Source organism: Arachis ipaensis, chromosome B3 (genome assembly GCF_059453495.1).
Source record: "Arachis ipaensis isolate K30076 ecotype BB chromosome B3, ASM5945349v1, whole genome shotgun sequence".
NCBI lineage: Eukaryota > Viridiplantae > Streptophyta > Magnoliopsida > Fabales > Fabaceae > Arachis > Arachis ipaensis.
This window is the reverse complement of record NC_142438.1, coordinates 111,818,927-111,836,419: the sequence shown is the minus strand read 5'-3', so window position 1 is coordinate 111,836,419 and position 17,493 is coordinate 111,818,927. Positions and strand designations below refer to the sequence as shown.

At 40.4% G+C, this 17,493-nt stretch overlaps 2 non-coding genes across 2 annotated transcripts; one reads left to right on the top strand and one right to left on the bottom strand.

Annotated features, from left to right (window-relative positions):
* Window positions 1-1,989: 1,989 nt before the first annotated feature.
* LOC148572055 (small nucleolar RNA R71) lies at window positions 1,990-2,096 on the top strand. The gene has a single exon (XR_015908741.1). It is a non-coding gene; the product is annotated as a small nucleolar RNA R71 (small nucleolar RNA).
* A 14,801-nt stretch (window positions 2,097-16,897) lies between these two features.
* On the bottom strand, window positions 16,898-17,005 carry LOC148572054 (small nucleolar RNA R71). The gene has a single exon (XR_015907890.1). It is a non-coding gene; the product is annotated as a small nucleolar RNA R71 (small nucleolar RNA).
* Window positions 17,006-17,493: the final 488 nt, after the last annotated feature.

The following is a 17,493-nucleotide window of genomic DNA, read 5'->3' as shown; positions in this document are numbered from 1 at the left end:
TCGTCCTCAAGGTAAGCATATTTGAGGTGTGGAGGAAGGGGTTTTAATTATAACTTCTGATCATGGTTAGGCTCTGGGTTGTCTGGAGCTGGTAACAATGGTAAAGCACTGTCATTGTCCTCTGAGAATGTCCCCACACTTGGACCTTGTCCTATGTACTTCTCTTCAAATTCCTCCTGGTGAACTTCAGCCACGGTTTCATCTATAACGTCACACTGGAGGATAGAATGATCCTCCGGAGGATGCTTCATCACTCCATTTAGATTGAAAATTATTACTCGGCAATCTATTTCAAAAGAGTATGTTCTTGAAAAAGCATCTAATTTGAACTTCGAGGTCTTAAGGAATGGTCTTCCGAGTAGGATTGATGACGGCTTCTCTTAGTCATTTTGGGGCATCTCCAGGATATAAAAATCAATGGAAAATGTGAGCCCCTTAATGCCCACTAATACATCTTCAGCAACTTCAGCCACTGTAATAATGCTTTTATCTGCTAACACAAAACGAGCTGCCGACCTTTTTAAGGGGGGGGGGAGCCTCAAAATATCATATATAGACAAAGGCATTATACTCACACATGCTCCTAAATCACACATGCAGTCAGAAAATACTACACCACCAATAGTACAATTAACCATACATGGACCTGGGTCACTACACTTTTCAGGTAAACCTCCCATTAAAGCAGATATGGAACTACCTAAAGGATTAGTTTCTAATTCATTAATTTTGTCTTTATGTATACATAAATCCTTTAGAAACTTTGCATATTTAGGTACCTGTTGAATAACATCAAAAAGAAGAACAGTTACCTCAACCTTTTTGAATATTTCTACTATTTTGGGGTCAGGTTCCAGCTGCTTCCTGGGCTTCCTTGCAAGTTGTAGAAATGGAATGAGAGTGGTATCTTCTGCAGTGTCTGCGCCCTGTGGTGCTTCCTCCTGTGGTTGAACTTCTTCTTTTTCATCTATGTCCTGTATGTCCTCTTCCTCTTCAACATCTTCTATTTCCACTACCTCTTCAGCTGAGGTGTGTTCTGGTGGGCTTGGCTCCTCCTGATTCCTCTCCTGCAGTGTAGTTCCGGACCTTAGGGTGATGGCATTAATGCCACCCTTTGGATTGGGTAATGGTTGAGAGGGAATTCCACTAGAGCTCAAAGGCTGGTTATTGGAGTTATTCATTGATCCAATCTGTGAGACAAGAGCTTGCAGGGTAGAGTTCAGACCATTTAGTGTAGCATAAAGGTTATTTTCCATGGTCTGTTGTCTCCGATCAATAGATTGTAGTAAGTTATCATTAGCAGATGAAGAAGGATAAGTAATTTGAGAGGTCTGCTGTTGGGTATTCTATGGTCCTTGGGATTGCCTCAGGTGAGGTGCTCTGTAAGGCTGGTTCTGGTTCTGCTGCCTGTTGTTGTTATTATTCCACCTCTGATTTTCTTGATTGTCTCTGCCTCCTTTGTTGTTGTTGTTTTCCCTCCAATTCTGGTTAGAATTGTCCTGCCATCTGTGGTTGTAATTGCCACCTTGATTGTACCCTTGGTTGGGGCGGTCATAGAAGTTATGAGTGGCTGCCACGGTGTTGTCTTCTGACTGAAGCTGCGGACATTCGTCAGTATAATGGCTATAATCAGCACAGATTCCGCAAACTCTCTGTGGGACTAACTGTTGGCTTTGTTGTGGTGGAGAAGGTTGAGCTTGTTGAACTTGTTGTTGACTCAATTGCATCTGCTTCAGCAAGTTGGTCATTTCACAGATACTCTGAGTTAGAGCAGCAATCTCTCTACTAGAGGATACCTCTGCAATGGCTTTTGAACGGCCTTGCTTTTGCCTGTGATTCCGAGTGGAATCAGCTAAGTCGCTGATCAATTGCCATGCCTCATCAGTGGTCTTGTACTTTTTCATAGACCCATTGCTAGCACTTTCCAACGTGGTCTTATCTTGGGGCCTCATGCCCTGTGTGACGTAACCGAGTAACACTATCTTGTCAATTATATGGTGGGGGCAAGCTTCCAGAAGATTATTGAAGCGCTCCCAGTATTCATAGAGAGTCTCAGATTCGTCCTGAACAATCATGGAAATATCTTTCCTCAGTTTATTAGTAACTTCAGCTGGAAAGAATTTTTCCAAGAATTCTTTTCTAAGTGTATCCCAGTTGGATACAGTTGCTGCGGGTTGAGTGTAGTACCACTCTCTTGCCTTTCCCTCAAGAGAAAACGGGAAAGCTTTTAACAAAATTGAAGTTTCATATGCACCATCACTCCTGACAGTAGAACAGGCTGCTTGAAAATCTCTCAGGTGCTTGATAGGCTCTTGAGCAGGTAAGCAATGAAACTTGGGCATCAAATTGAGCAGTGCAGTCTTTATTTCAAAGTCTGTAGCCACCGCTGGGTGATGCGCTTGAAATGGTTGCATTGTAAAATCAGGGGCTCCAACCTCCTGGATAGTAACTCTCCTAGGTTCTGCCATGTCACCTGCACGTAAATCAACCGAATCAGTAGAACGGGGGCTGGTTTCTTCCTCAAATGACGTTTCAGATCCGCCCTCAGAGAGGACTAACCGACGCCGAGCTTGCCTTATTCGTGAAATAGTTCTTTCAATCTCAGGATCGAATACTGGCAAGCTTGGATCAGGAAGTTAACGCGTCATCTAGCGAAAGAAACAAGCAGCTCATAGTAGCAAGATAAAATAAAATACAAATAAATAAATTCCAATTAATAACTTTAGCACTCTATTGCAACTCCCCGGCAACGGCGCCAAAACTTGACGGGGCGAAAATTGGCGAGTCAAGAATTGTTATAAGATATACGTTGCAAGTATAGTTCTCAACCAACCAGAAATCCGCTTATAAATTTAGAAGGGTTGTCACAAAAATTAAAATTAAAATACTGGGAGTATGAATCCCAGGTCGTCTCCCAACGAGTTGCGGAAAGGTGTGCTATTTTATTAATCGGATGTTTTCAAAAAGAGTTTGAGTTGAATAAATATAGGAAATTAAATTAGAGAAATTAAATAATTTAAATAAAAGCCTTGACTGGGAGTAGATTAGTTGGAAGCCCTATTCTTGTTGAAGTACTCTCAAGATTAATTGATAATTGAAGGTTGTTCTGTTTAGTTATCCCTTACTAGGTAAGGAAAAGTCAAACAAGTTGGAATGCTGTTTCTATTCACAAGTTCCAATCCGTTCAATTGAAAAGGATTAGTGTCAATGACTAGAAAGCATCCCAACAATAAACCTAATTACAATTTTTCTTTTAAGCATCCCAACTCAAGGGTTCCTTTCAATCAACTCCCCATCAAGTTAGGGAACTAGTCGCTCATTGTGAATGTAGAACTCATAACATAGGAAAGGGAATTAAAGAAAGATATGATAGATAAAACTCAAGGGAATCAATTAAAAATAAAAGTAATTCTTGTATTAATAAATTCTAAAATAATCCAATAGTAAAATTGAGTAAATTAAAGGACATGGAAGAGTAAAGCCAAGTAAAGAAAACGAACTAGAATGACGAAGTCTTGATGAGGTAATAACTCTTCTCAATATCCCAATGCAAAAAGCAATAGAAATAAAATCCTAAGAACTATGAATGTGTAAAGAGAAAAACCTAGAGGAGGAGTAAAACTAGATCTAAAAAACTAAAATTGTGTATAATGAATGTTGTTTTTGGTTTCTCCATATTCTCTGGCTCTAGTCTGCTTTTCTGGGCTGAAAACTGGGTCAAAACAGGGCCCAAAATCGCCCCCAGCGAATTCTGCAGATTATGCAGATCGCACACGTCACGCGATCGCGTCATTCATGCGGACGCGTCATTCGGTGTTTTGCTTTGCCACGCGGGTGCGTTGTCCACGCCTCCGCGTCACTTATGCTATTCCAATCCGCGCGGTTACGTGAGCCATGCGGCCACGTCACTGCGATTTCTTCTCTTTCGCGCGGTCGCGTGAGCCATGCGGCCACGTCACTTCTCGCTGGTCATCTCCTCAATTTCTTGTGTTCCTTCCATTTTTGCAAGCTTCCTTTCCAATTTCCAACTCATTCATGCCCTATAAAGCCTGAAGCACTTAACACAGATCACGACATCGAATGGAATAAAGGAGAATTAAAATACATAATTAAAAGTCTCTAGGAAGCAAGTTTTCAATCATGTAATAATTTTAGGAAGGAAATATAAATGCATGCCAATCATATGAATAAGTGGGTAAAGATCTTGATAAAACCACACAATTAAGCACATGATAAACCATAAAATAGTGGTTTATCAGAGACACTTGAGTAGTGGATATCAATTGTTGATTAGGAATTGAGAATTGCTAATTGACTTGGAGTGCACTAAAGCTAGACTTCCCTAGGGTGAGACTAGCACTTGTAACTCAAGTTAGTTATTTTCACTTGACTTTCCTCCATTATTAGGGGGTTAACTAAGTGAAGCAACAATCAATCCTTCTCTCAATTGAAGGAAACTATAATGATGGAACCTCCAATGCTTACCCCTAGCCAAGGCTTTATTTCAATTAATTGCTTGTCTACTTTTGTTAGCTTGATTTCTTGCACCAACTCTCAAAACTACAAAAGACTTCCTAATCAATGATGCGCATTCTAAGGCAAATTCTAGGGAGAACAACCCGGGATGAATACTCTCAGTCATAGATCTTAGAATTGTTTGATGCGATATTTATGTGTTGGTTAGACTATACTCATGATTAGATTCATTGCTAATTTCTAACCGGCATAAGAATATTACGTCCATCAAAATGGCGCCGTTGCCGGGGACTTGCTTATGTGTGCCATTCTATTGGTTAGTGTGAATATGTTAATATGTGGATACTTGCATTTCTCTCTTGATTGTTTGTTTGTTTGATTCTTAGTTAGGATTAGTCTTTGCTTAACTATCACTTGATGTCATGAGCTTCTTATCTCCTTCATTGTATGACGCGTTCACTACCAAATCTGAGCTTAGCACCATTTGATTCGAAAATTGAAAGAACTTTGCTTCATATTAGGCAAGCTCGGAGGCGGTTAGACTTTGAGGAAGGTGAAAAGGTTTTTACCAATTCACCAAACATATCACCGTCATCCAACGAAGGCACTAATTACTCTTCCGTTGATACTACTAATAGTTCTTCTTTTGATCTAGGTGTTATCGAAATGTCTGCTCCAAGGAGAGTTACTCTCAAGGAAGCGGGTGCACCGGATTTTGTTCTTCAACCTCTTCATGTGCTTCATCCTAACTTGAATGCAAACTTTGAACTCAAGACCGCTCTCATCAATCTTCTACCAAAGTTCCATGGACTTCCCGCACAAGATCCAATTAGACACCTCAAGGACTTTCATGGTGTATGCTCAACCACTAGGCGGGAAGGATCCGATGAAGTGGTCATATGGTTGTTTGCCTTCCCTTTCTCTCTTGAAGGAAGAGCTAAGGAGTGGTTTTATACCTTACCTAGTGATGTTGTCTCCGATTGGAACTTGCTTAGAAGATAATTCCTTGATAAATTCATGCCCATAGAAATGACGGACAAGCTAAGGAAGGAGATCTCTTGTATTGTACAAGGCGAGATGGAAACACTATATGAATATTGGGAACGGTTTCGCAAACTTCTTGACTCATGTCCCAACCACATGATTGACACTCAAGTATTGCTTAGCTATGTGTGCCAAGCCATGAGGAAGCAAGATAAGAATCTATTGGATGCCTCAAGCAACGGTTCTTTGTCAAAGTATAGGACGGCAGAGGAGGCATGGCAAATCATTACCGACTTGGCCAAATCCACTCAACATGGCCCAAGGGCCGTGAATGAAGTCTCTTCTAGTGGTGAGACCGCCACCCTTACCAAGAACTTGTGTGAGATGACAAGTCTTCTAAAGCAACTCCAAGTGAATCAACAACAACCTCCATCCTAACAACAACCACCTCCTCAACACCAACCAAGCCAACAATTGGTCCCCCAAAAAGTATGCGGTATTTGCTCATGTTACTCCCACTACACGGATGAATGTCCAAGTCTCCAAGAAGATAACACTCTAGCGGCTACCCACAACTTCTATGATCGCTCCTACTATGAACGTGCTAATCAAGGATACCATTCACAAGGGAGCAATTACAACTAAGGGTACCCCCAACAAGGAAGCAGTTATAACCAAGGGAGTAACAACTTTAATCAAGGTTAGAAGGATAGCTCCAACCAAGGTTGGCAGGACAATTATCAACAAGGAGGAAGGGACAATGGAGGTAACCAAAGATGGAACAACAACATTCCACAAAACCGATACTCACAAAACCCTCCAAATTAATAACCAAACCAAGGAAGAAACTACCAAACCTACATACCACCTCATAGACAACCACTTCCACCCAACCAATCACAAGCACCACAAATCACCTACCCTTCCACTTCCCCAAATCAAGATGACACACTCTGATCCATACTCCAAGGGAAAAAAGAACTCCAAAATACACATAACTCAAGTCTTAATGGTCTCACTTCCACCCTCCAAGCCCTCATTGCTCGTATGGAGCCACCTTTTACTTCCACTCCTCAAGCTCCAAACTCTAGTGCCATACCTTCTCAACCTCTACCCAACCCCAAGGGTGGCATCAACGCTGTAACCTTGAGGTCCAGAACTCAATTGAAAGAAAGGGACCCAAAGGCAACTAGTCCAATGATAGTCACTCAAGAGGAGAATAGAGTTGAGATAGAAGAAATTGAAGAGGAGGAGGAAGCACATGTGATAGTTGAAGGTGAAGACCCTCAACCAAGGAGTGAAACCCCTAGAAAGGAGCAAGTCTTAGAGGAAGTGGCCCAACCAATCCCATTTCCTACATTGGCAAGAAAGGCTAAGAAGCGTATAGAACTTGACCCAAAAATGGTGGAAATGTTCAAGAAAGTGGAGGTAACTATCCCTCTCTTTGATGTTATACATCAAGTGCCTAAATATGCGAAGTTTCTTAAGGACTTGTGTATGAACAAAGATAGAATTTAAGAGTTAGAAACCATTCCATTGGGGAGTTCTATTTCGGCTTTCATGGGAGCCATCCCGAAAAAGTGTGTTGATCCGGGCCCTTATTTAGTCTCTTGTGTCATTGATGGATTCAATTCATTGATTGTATGTGTGACCTCGGTACATGCGTTAGCATTATGCCTCTTTCCGTTTATCATATATTGAAGCTCCCACCGTTAAAGCGGTCGGCAGCTAGGTTTGTCTTGGCGGACAAGAGCATAATAACCGTGATGGGTATTGTGGAGGATGTGTTGGTCAACATAAAGGGTTTGATATTTCCAATTAATTTCCATATCATTGAGATGCCACCAATTGAATCCGAAAGGACATCATCTATCCTACTTGGGAGGCCGTTTTTGAGGACCTCTAGATTCAAGTTGGATGCCCATTTGGGAACTTACTCATTTGAGATAGATGGGAGAGTTGTAAGTTTTAGCTTAGAAGAAGCATTGAGGCACCCACCGGAGAACCATTCCATATTCCGGTGTGACCTAATTGACAACATTGTGGCCGAAGTGCATTATGCAAAGCTAGATGAGAAACATGTGATTGAAGAAAATAGTGAAGACCCAAGTGAAGAAGTTCAAGTGTTGAGTCAAGAACAAAAGCTAGAATTGAAGCCACTACTGCCCCACCTAAAGTACTCATACCTTGATAAAGCCCACAAGTTTTCGGTGATTATAGCAAGGGAACTAAATCATCAACAAGAAGAGAAGTTGCTATGTATTTTGAGGAAGAACAAAAGGGAAATAGGGTGGAGCTTGGCGGATCTAGTGGGGATAAGTCCCCAAGTGTGTGAGCACCGGATCTTTTTAGAAGAAGAAGCGAGACCCATAAGACAACCTCAAAGACGATTGAATCCTACCATTTTGGAGGTTGTCAAAAAGGAGGTAACACGGTTACTCAAGGCAGACATCATCTACCCCATTTCGGATAGTGAATGGGTAAGTCCCGTTCAAGTTGTGCCAAAGAAGTCCGGGGTAACCACAATCAAGAATGAAAGCGGGGAGCTCATAGCAACACGGGTGCAAAACTCTTGGCGAGTATGCATAGACTACCAAAGGTTGAACTCGGCCACTAGAAAAGATCATTTCCCACTTCCGTTTATCGATCAAATGCTCGATCGATTATCCGGTAAATCCCGTTATTGCTTTTTAGATGACTATTTGGGGTACTTTCAAATACACATTGTTCTAGAGGACCAAGAAAAAATAACATTTACTTGCCCTTTTGGAACTTATGCCTACAAGCGTATGCCATTCGGCTTATGCAACGCACCGGCAACTTTCCAAAGGTGCATGATGAGCATATTTACGGATTTTCTAGAGCAATGCATTGAGGTATTCATGGATGACTTCACGGTATATAGTGATTCTTTTGATCATTGCTTGGATAACCTTGAAAAAGTTTTGGAAAGATGTACTAAAACTAACCTTGTCTTGAATTTTGAGAAATGCCATTTCATGGTTAAGCAAGGCATTGTTTTAGGGCATATTGTTTCCAAAGATGGTATTTCCGTAGATTCGGCAAAGATTAATGTTATATCTAGCTTGCCTTACCCCTCTTCCGAGAGGGAAGTCCGTTCTTTCCTTGGACATGCAGGATTTTATCGAAGGTTTATAAAGGACTTTAGTAAGGTAGCGTTGCCTCTATCAAGGTTGTTGCAAAAGGACATTGAGTTTGATCTAAGTAAGAAATGCATGGAGGCTTTTGACAAGCTCAAGGTAGCATTGACCCAAGATCCCATCGTGAGAGGGCCGGATTGGAGTCGGCCATTCGAAATAATGTGTGATGCTTTAAATTTTGCCGTGGGAGCCGCATTAGCACAATGCGAGGGTAAGAATCCATATGTCATCGCCTATGCATCAAAAACACTAGATGGAGCCCAATCCAACTACACTACCACTGAAAAAGAACTATTGGCCATATTTTTTGCTTTGGACAAGTTCCGAGCATATCTACTTGGTTCAAAGGTGGTAGTGTACTCAGATCATGCGGCGTTAAAGTATTTGTTGGCTAAGAAGGAATCCAAACCGAGATTGATTAGATGGATTTTATTGTTGTAAGAATTTGACTTGGAAATTAAGGATAGAAGTGGTACGCAAAACCTAGTGGCGGATCACCTAAGCCGCCTTGAACACACCAAAGGCGATACCACTCCTATTGATGACTCTTTTCCCTTTGAGGGCTTGCATGCAATCTCGGAAACCATTCCTTGGTATGCACCAATTGCCAATTACTTGGTATCTCGCTCCTTCCCTTCTAATCTCTCCAAACATCAAAGGGATAAGCTAAAAAGCAAATCCAAGTACTATGTGTGGAATGACCCATACCTTTGGAGATGTGGGGCGGATCAAGTAATTCGGAGGTACATACCACAAACTGAATTCCATTCAATCTTGGAAGCTTGCCACTCCTCCGAAGGAGGAGGCCATTTTGGACCTCAAAGGACGGCAAGAAAAATCTTAGATTGTGGATTTTGATGGCCAACTCTTTTCAAGGACTCTTCTCATTTTTGTGAATCTTGTTCTCAATGCATTAGATTTGGTAATATCTCCAAGAAGGATGAAATCTCCCAATAAACTATGCTATTTTGTGAGATTTTCGATGTATGGGAATAGACTTCATGGGGCCATTCCTAAATTCTAATGATTTTCTCTACATTCTACTTGCCGTTGATTATGTGTCCAAATGGGTGGAAGCAATACCCACCCGGACGGATGATGCTAATGTGGTAATTTCCTTTGTGAGGAATAACATCATTTGTAGATTTGGGTCGCCACGAGCAATTGTGAGCGACCAAGGTTCACATTTTTGCAATAAGAGAATGGAAGGGCTAATGAAGAAATATGGCATCATGCATAAAGTAGCTACGGCCTACCACCCACAAACAAACGGCCAAGCCGAGGTTTCCAATCGGGAGATTAAACACATCTTGGAAAGAATTGTGAAACCCAATAGGAAAGATTATAGTGCTAAGCTCACGGATGCATTATGGGCCTACCGAACGGCATACAAAATGCCAATTGGCATGAGTCCCTTTCGGTTGGTGTATGGCAAAGCTTGCCACTTACTGGTAGAGATAGAGGACAAAGCATATTGGGCCGTCAAGGAGTGCAATCCAAGTTTGGGTTGAGCCGGAGTGGAGAGGAAGCTACAACTAGCGGAGTTAGAATGTTTGAGGCTTGAAGCTTATGAGAATTCTAGACTTTACAAGGAGAAAATGAAAGCCGTGCATGATAAGAACATAAGAGGTAAAGAATTTAGAGCTGGTGATCTAGTCCTCCTTTACAATTATAATTTGAGATTGTTGCCCAGAAAACTGAGGTCGAAATGGGAAGGCCCATATCAAGTAGAGAAAGCGGAACCCTATGGAGTTTACCATTTGCGCCATCCCTCAAGTCTGGACATCTTCAAGGTCAATGGGCACCGTCTCAAGTTGTATCATGGTGAGTAAATAAAGAGCAACAAGGAGATTGAGGTATTCCTTTTGGAAGATGCACCTCTTGGCAAAGAGCAATGAGCTAGTGAAAGTCCAACTTAAGGACATTAAACAAAAGTGCTAGGTGGGAGACACCCCACTATGGTGAGATCTATCCTTTTTATCTTTTTGTATATAGTCTTGAATTTTCCATTGTTTTTTTATTGCTTAGCAATAATTTTGTTTGATTAGATTTGATTGTGATTACCTTGGATAACTTGTTCATAAAGATTTGCATTGATTTTTCCATGGATGGGTTGATTGTGTGGTAGAAAGACACCCCATCTTTGGGTATTGCATTAAGTTTTGGGTATTTTTGACTCCTTTAGCTTGTTTGGCCACTAAATTCATGAAAATTAGGCATTCTTCATGTTTCTGTAAAAAAAAAAGGAGGGGGGGATGCGCGTACGCGCCCATAGGCACTCGCAGCTCCTGGGTCATTTTCCAGAGAGTTGTGCCAATGTTGTGCCAATTCTGAGCCCCAGGCATAACGCCACTCACGCGTATGCACACTTGGCGCGTACGCGCCCATGGCCCCATTCGCGCAAAGCACGTGTGCGCGCACTAGCCGCGTCCGCGCCGATGTCGCCAAATGCAATCTTGAGCCATTTTCCCGAGAGTTATGCCCAAGTTGGGCCAATATCATGCCAATAGCCTGACTCCACTCATGCGCAAGCGCACCTGGCGCGCACGCGCACCTCGGAGAAAATGCACATCGATGCACGAGCGCACCGTGCGCGTCCGCGTCGATCGTGAAAATTCATTTTCCGGTACTTTTTCCCGAGAGTTATGCCCAAGTTGTGCCCAACTTGTGCTAAGAGCACAACCCAGATGCACGTGCAAGCGCACTTGGCACTCGCGCGCACACCCGCTATCACCCACTTCGCGTGTACGCATACTCTGTGCATCCGTGCCCCTGCAGATTTTTGCCCATGCACGCGCACGCGTGCATGGCGCGTGCGCTGGTCTCGCGGACCAATTGCATTGCAGCGCGCCCTTTTCTTTCAATTTCTCTTCCCACTTCTTATCATCACCCTTCTTCTTCACTTCTACTCCCTCCTACCAGTTCTACCACCCCTCCTCCGACCACCACCGACGGTGACCACCACCTCCGGCGGTCCCACACCCTTCTTTTCCCTATCCTCTCTCATATTCCTCACTACCTCCTTTCTCACTTACATACCCCATTTCTCTTCTTTTCAAGGTACTCTCATTTTTTTTTCTTTCTTTCATTTTTCTTGTTTAGCTCTCTCTTTTCCTTCTCGCTTTCCTTAGTTACATTCCCTTACTCTTCCTCTTAGTTAGTTTTCTTTCATGTTTTCTTTGTTTGTTAGTTTTTCTTTCCTTTTCGTTTTCTTATGGGTGTTAACAGTGGAGATTACTCTTGCATTGATGAGTTGGTTTGTCTTAATTGCTTTCCCTTACAATGTGTGGCATGCTATGACGATTGATGATGCTTTATGGGATGTTACATTGTCACCCTTCTCTCATTTTTGTCATAACAAGGGATGCACACCAAGTGTTTGATGGAAGACCCACATGACTTTTTGGAGTTCCATTTGACTTAGCTCTTCTATTTTAGTGTTCTTTCTCATTCACTTGCTTGTTCTTATATGCATTGAGCTTAATACTCTTCTTGCTTCATTTCTACATGCTCATCCCTTACCTCTTGCCTCTTGATTATTGATGTTGAGAGTGTATGCTTCTCATGCTTATTGTTTGCATGCTTTTACCACTCCTACATCCCATGCTAGTGATTAGCCATGATTTTCATTATTTCCTTAGTTACATATTGCAGTTGTCATGTATCTAAGTCACCTACTCTCTTATGCTTTATCACTTGCATGATTATTATTTCTTGGTGCTTCTTCAAGTTTAATTTTGCCACATTTCCTTCTTTTCTAAGATGGTTGTCAAGAAAGACAAAGGAAAGGCGTCCAAGAAAGCACCTTCCCGGTCCACTAGCAAAGCACAACAAGCACCTAGAGTCAAGTCCCTCCTCAATAAGACAAGGAGCATTGCTAACATTGATGTTTTGGAAAAGGACAATCCGGCTAGAGATCCGAACAAGTTCCCCAACCGCTATTGCGAACTTGCCTACTCCTTGATCAAAGTAAGGAACTATAATGCGGAGCCTCTTCTAGCCCCTCCGGCTCATGTCATTCCGCCTGTCATGCCCCGCATCGAGCGGCGGCAATGGGAGTTCCTATTGAGGAAGCCACGTGAAGCAAACTTGTCCTGAGTGGTAGAATTTTACACCAATTACCACTCCTCATCCCTTGCATCGATATTTGTGCGTCGAAGACAAGTTCTCATCACAGAGGAGGCCATTCAAAGTGTGCTTAAGAATGGACCGTTAGCGGATGGTGTTGATGCATATCAAGAGATTTTGTCGGCACAATGCGAATATGAGTTTGATTGGGATGCCATCCTCAAGGTCATTGCTATACCTGAATCATTCTGGATTCGAGGGAGGATGAGACCCCGGCCCAAGGGCATCACCGCACTTTTTCTCACTAGAGAGGCTGATGAGCAGATAATTTATACGCTTTTTGGCATTATTTTTAGTATGTTTTTAGTAGGATCTAGTTACTTTTAGGGATGTTTTCATTAGTTTTTATGTTAAATTCACATTTCTGGACTTTACTATGAGTTTGTGTGTTTTTCTGTGATTTCAGGTATTTTCTGGCTGAAATTGAGGGACTTGAGCAAAAATCAGATTCAGAGGTAGAAGAAGGACTACTGATGCTGTTGGATTCTGACCTCCCTGCACTCAAAGTGGATTTTCTGGAGCTACAGAACTCAAAATGGCGCACTTCCAATTTCGTTGGAAATTAGACATCCAGGACTTTCCAGAAATATATAATAGTTTATACTTTGGCCGAGTTTAGATGACGCAAAAGGGCGTTGAACGCCAGTTCTACGCTACAGTCTGGAGCTAAACGCCAGAAACACGTCACGAACCAGAGTTGAACGCCAAAAACACGTTACAAACTGGTGTTCAACTCCAAGAATGACCTCTGCACGTGTAAACTTCAAGCTCAGCCCAAGCACACACCAAGTGGGCCCCGGAAGTGGATTTATGCATCAATTACTTACTTCTGTAAACCCTAGTAACTAGTTTAGTATAAATAGGACTTTTTACTATTGTATTTGAGATCTTCGGATCATCTTATGATTTTTAGTTCGTCTTTGGATCATATTGATCACGTTTGGGGGATGGCCATTCGGCCATGCCTGAACCTTCATCACTTATGTATTTTCAATGGTAGAGTTTCTGCACTCCATAGATTAAGGTGTGGAGCTCTGCTGTTCCTCATGATTTAATGCAAAGTACTACTGTTTTTCTATTCAATTCAACTTATTCCGTTTATAAGATATTCATTCGTACTCCAACATGAATGTGATGAACGTGACAATCATCATCATTCCCCCACGAACGCATGCCTGACAACCACTTCCGTTCCACCTTAGATTGGATGATTATCTCTTGGATCTCTTAATCAGAATCCTCGTGGTATAAGCTAGATTGATGGCGGCATACATGAGAATCCGGAAAGTCTAAACCTTGTCTGTGGTATTCCGAGTAGGATTCAGGGATTGAATGACTGTGATGAACTTCAAACTCGGGAGTGCTGGGTGTAGTGACAGACGCAAAAGGAGGGCGAATCCTATTCCAGTATGATCGAGAACCTCAGATGATTAGCCGTGCTGTGACAGAGCATTTGGACCTTTTTCACAAGAGGATGGGATGTAGCCATTGACAACGGTGATGCCCTTACATAAAGTTTGCCATGAAAAGGAGTAGGATTGATTGGATGAAGACAGCAGGAAAGCAGAGGTTCAGAGGAATAAAAGCATCTCTATACGCTTATCTGAAATTCTCACCAATGAATTACATAAGTATTTCTATCTTTATTTTCTGTTTATTTATCATTTATTTTCGAAAACTCCATAACCATTTGATATCCGCCTGACTGAGATTTACAAGGTGACCATAGCTTGCTTCATACCGACAATCTCCGTGGGATCGACCCTTACTCACGTAAGGTTTTATTACTTGGACGACCCAGTGCACTTGCTGGTTAGTTGTGCGAAGTTGTGAAGTTATGTCTGGACCATGTTATTGTGCACCCATTTTTGGAGCCATTGCCAGGGAGAGAATGAACAACAAATTTTACAACCTCAGATAACAATTTCGCATACCAAGTTTTTGGCACCGTTGCCGGGGATTGTTTGAGTTTGGACAACTGACGGTTCATCTTGTTGCTCAGATTGGGTAATTTTCTTCTTATTTTATTTTCAAAAAGTTTTCAAAAAAAAATTTCTCAAAAATATTTTCTTCTTTTTTTTTTCGTTTTTCCCAAAAAATATTTTCAAAAAAAAAATTATATATTTTTTCTTCAGAATTTTTAAGAATGAATTCTAGAGTTTCATGAAGCATGTAGAATCCTGGCTGGCTGTAAAGCCATGTCCGAATTCCTTTGGACTGAGGATTCAACTAATCACTTCAATGCATGTAATAGCATACTAAAGCTTGGCTGGCTATTAAGCCATGTCTAACCCTCAGATTGGAGCTTTAGACTAAAGAGCACAAGATTCCTGGAATTCATATTAAAAATTTTGGATTCCTTATTTTTCTTTTTCACATTAATTTTTCGAAAAATACAAAAAAAATTTATAAAATCATAAAAATAAAAAATATTTTATGTTTCTTGTTTGAGTCTTGAGTCAATTTTTATGTTTGGTATCAATTGCATTTTTTCTAAAATTTTTTATGCATTTTTCGAAAATTCATGCATTCATAGTGTTCTTCATGATCTTCAAGTTGTTCTTGGCCAGTCTTCTTGTTTGATCTTGATGTTTTCTTGTTTTGTGTCTTTTCTTGTATTTTATGTGCATTTTTGCATTCATAGTGTCTGAACATGAAAGATTTCTAAGTTTGGTGTCTTGCATGTTTTCTTTGCATATAAAATTTTCAAAAATAAGTTCTTGATGTTCATCATGATCTTCAAAGTGTTCTTGGTGTTCATCTTGACATTCATAGCATTCTTGCATGCATTCATTGTTTTGATCCATAACTTTCATGCATTGAGTCCTTTTCATGTTTTTCTCTTTCATCATTAAAAATTAAAAAAAAAAATATCTTTCCCTTTTTTCACTCATAAAATTCAAAAATTTGAGTTGACTTTTTCAAAACTTTTTAAAACTTAGTTGTTTCTTATGAGTCAAATCAAATTTTCAATTTAAAAATCTTATCTTTTTCAAATCTTTTTCAAAAATCATATCTTTTCCATCTTTTTTTTGAAAATTTCAAAAATCTTTTTCAAAATATTTTCAAAATCTTTTTCTTATTTTTATATCATATTTTCGAAAATCACATCATCAATTAATTTTCTTGTGAATCAAGTCATTAATTATGATTTAAAAAAAATCAAATCTTTCTCAAAACTAATTTCAATCATATCTTTTCAAAAATATCTTTTTATCCTATCTTTTTCAAAATCATATCTTTTTAATCATACCTTTTAATATCATATCTTTTTCAAATATCTTTGCTAACCTCTTATCTTCTTATCTTTTCAAATTTGATTTTCAAAATTTGTTTCAACTAACTAACTAACTTTTTGTTTGTTTCTTATCTCTTTCAAAACTACCTAACTAACTATCCCTCTCTAATTTTCGAAAATACTTCCCTCTTTTTCAAAAATTCTTTTTAATTAATTAATTGTTTCAATTTTTAATTTTAATTTTAACTTTTTCCTAATTTTCGAAAATCACTAATCCCTTTTCAAAATTTTATTTTCAAAAATCCTCTTTCTCTCTCATCTCCTTCTATTTATTTATTCATCTACTAACACTTCATCTCACCCAAATTTGAACCCCCTCTTCCATCTGTGTTCGAATTTTCTCTTCTTCCCTTCTTTACATTACATTCTTTTCTTCTTCTACTCACATAGGGGAACCTCTATACCTGGGTAAAAAGGATCTCTATTATTATTATTTTTCTGTTCTCTCTTTTTCATATGAGCCGAAAATAATAATAATGCAAGGAGGATGCTTTGTGACTTTACTGCACCTAATTCCAATTTACATGGAAGAAGCATCTCCATCCCCACCATTGGAGCAAACAATTTTGAGCTAAAACCTCAATTAGTTTCTCTGATGCAGCAGAACTGCAAGTTCCATGGACTTCCATCTGAAGATCCTTTTCAGTTCTTAACTGAATTTTTGCAGATCTGTGATACTGTTAAGACTAATGGAGTAGATCCTGAAGTCTGCAGGCTCATGCTTTTCCCTTTTGCTGTAAGAGACAGAGCTAGAGTGTGGTTGTACTCTCAACCCAAAGATAGCCTAAACTCTTGGGATAAGCTGGTCACGGCTTTCTTAGCCAAGTTCTTTCCTCCTCAAAAGCTTAGTAAGCTTAGAGTGGATGTTCAAACCTTTAGACAGAAAGAAGGTGAATCCCTCTATGAAGCTTGGGAGAGATACAAGAAACTGACCAAAAAGTGTCCCTCTGACATGCTTTCAGAATGGACCATCTTGGATATATTCTATGATGGACTATCTGAATTAGCTAAGATGTCATTGGATACTTCTGCAGGTGGATCCATTCACCTAAAGAAAACGCCTGCAGAAGCTCAAGAACTCATTGACATGGTTGCTAATAACCAGTTCATGTACACTTCTGAGAGGAATCCTGTGAGTAATGGGACGCCTCAGAAGAAGGGGGTTCTTGAAATTGATACTCTGAAGGCCATACTGGCCCAGAATAAAATATTGAAAATCAGCAAGTCAATATGATTTCTCAGAGTCTGAATGGAATGCAAGCTGCATCCAACAGTACTCAAGAGGCATCTTCTGAAGAAGAAGCTTATGATCCTGAAAACCCTACAATAGCAGAGGTGAATTACATGGGTGAACCATATAGAAACACCTATAACCCCTCATGGAAAAATCACCCAAATCTCTCATGGAAGGATCAACAAAAGCCTCAACAAGGCTTTAATAATGGT